Genomic DNA, 2500 nt, shown 5'->3' with positions numbered 1-2500 from the left:
AGCTGCCGAAGCTGAACATTATCCAAAACTCAATTTCTCAGACGAGCGTCAATTTGGGAGCTTACACCCCTTCCTTCTCAAATGACTTGAAAAGGCCGTTTGCACAATTTCACAAATAATCACAGGGACCGAAAAATACCTAACATGCCAACTTTTTTTCCGGTTTATCATTTTAACGTTTCCCCGTTTTAATATTTTCCCGTAGAATATCCCATATTACTGTAATACTCTCATAACATTAGTCCTGCATTCTGGCCTGTCTCTGTGTTGTCCTGTTGTTACCCTTGCCCTTCCAGTGAAACAGATGTATTCAAATCATCGTTTTGCTTGCTTGAATGCGAACTCAGTGTGATGTTAACCTAGGCCTATTTAAGTTAACGACGTGGTTGTCGTGAGAACACGATTCATTAGCGCTTGCAGTGTTCGGTCCGTAGGCTATGCCTACGCGCACCTGCCAGGCTACTCAGCTAGACAAAGAATCGTGATATTCACTCCAAGTTGGCCTACCATAACTTACCAACTACACTGTAGACCATAAACTGGCTATTTAAATGACCAAATGTATTTGTTCAACTTTATGAAGCAGAATTACGCACTGCTACTTGGAACGTAACACATTTGTGTTGGCAGGAGAGAGAATGACAGCGATTAACAAATTGCACTTGTTGCTGGTTACCAATAAATAGGCCTACTATATATTTTTTTGCAAACAACAAAAACAGAAAGGATGGAGACAGCAAAGCTAGAGATGGGCAGGAACGGGGTCAATTGGTATTAGAAATGCTTGTCAAAACGTTAGGAGCTGGATGTGTGGATGAATGAAGCACAAGTAGCCTATGTTAAGCATGCACACTGTTTAAAGTTAGGCTACACGGTAAACTACAAGTAAACCAAAGTTAAATTTAGCTTTTTAGGGCTGGATAAAGTTGACCAAATGGATATAGGCTGTTAGGCGTGAATAAAGTAGGCTACTTTGTGGCTCCAACCCTTCCAACGTTAATGGGGACGAATGTTGACATTTTCCAGATTTTGCGTGAAAAACCCGGAAATCTCCTTTATTTTCATTGTTCAATGTTGACAGAGCTATGGAACGAAAGAGAACGTTATATGGCGACAGAAATCAACAATCAAACAAGCCACTTTGATTTTTTGCTGTTTTCATTAATACAAAAGATGGGTGACCCTCCCTCCTAGACAAAAAAAAAAGTTAGGTGACCCTCCCCTTAACAAAGAATAAAAAGACATGACCCTCCCCTATTTTCCTCCAGTGACCCCGTTTATAAATAACGAACGGTCCCTTAGATCTCTGTTTCTCGAGGTCATTGAGTACTGTTGGTACGACAAAAAAAAAAGAACTATTTGAAAAGTTGTTGGGAGTTTTCCTTTCATTTAACTAATATTTGAAAAGAAAAAAACAAATCTTTACAATTCCACAAAATAACTTCTGACGTTTAAAACCGGAACAAGTGTATTCCACCAGAGACCCCTTTATGATCAATGATCAAAAGCAACTCCATCCACCCCACTGCTGCTTTTCAGGATGTATCAAAGGGTACAAAAAAACAGACAACTAATCAGTTACTGCTTCTCATCTTGCTAACTCTAGACAAGGATCTGATTGGCTAGAACTGCATTCTAATTGGCCCTAATTGGCTCGCTAAGTCCTAAGAATTTCCAGGGGATAGTCACTAGTTGTGACCAGACTTCAATAGGCTGGGGGACTTCAATAGGTCTCAGACCACACCTCTGTTTAGCTTCTGTGGCCGTCTATGCAGCGCAAAGCTGAGAGAAGTAAAGTAGAGGCTAATGAAAACCAGACATGCACACACACACACACACACACACACAGCATCCACATGCTATGCTCTCTCTCTCACACACACACACACACACACACACACACACACACACACACACAAACACACACACACACACACACACACACACACACACACACACACACACACACACACAATCAATCACACACACACACACACACACACACACACACACACACACACACACACACACACACACAATCATTGACCTGCATATCCAAAATAGACCTCTCACATCAGTGACAGTCCTTAGATTCCAACCAAATTGACAGAAGTATGAACCAGTCTTATCCAGGCCCTAGCCTACACAGCTAAGCCAGGACTACAGGGGAGGGTGGGGTTAAATCCTCCTAGTCACTACTGGGGAGGGTGGGGTTAAATCCTCCTAGTCACTACAGGGGAGGGTGGGGGTTAAATCCTCCTAGTCACTACTGGGGAGGGTGGGGGTTAACACGGTAGTAGGCCAACAGAGGACTCAAAGCAGGACATTGCAAGGACAAATTGATATACTAGGCATGCATAAAAGCTGGGTCATGAAAACTGACATGAGAAAGAGACATTAGAAGTTTGAAAGACAATACAGATAATTTAAATGTGAACTCGGCATTTAATTGTAAATCTCAATAGAATTTGCTGTGGCAAATAATAGACAGAACAGTAGC

General features: G+C 41.8%; 1 protein-coding gene across 1 annotated transcript in view; it reads right to left on the bottom strand.

Annotated features, from left to right (window-relative positions):
• The window catches only part of col5a3b (collagen, type V, alpha 3b), a 74726-nt gene that overhangs the window by 43870 nt on the left and 28356 nt on the right, over window positions 1-2500 (bottom strand). The window lies entirely within an intron of this gene.

The sequence above is a fragment of the Alosa alosa genome, chromosome 7 (assembly GCF_017589495.1).
Source record: "Alosa alosa isolate M-15738 ecotype Scorff River chromosome 7, AALO_Geno_1.1, whole genome shotgun sequence".
Taxonomy (NCBI): Eukaryota; Metazoa; Chordata; class Actinopteri; order Clupeiformes; family Clupeidae; genus Alosa; species Alosa alosa.
This window is presented reverse-complemented; position numbering and strand designations above follow the sequence as displayed.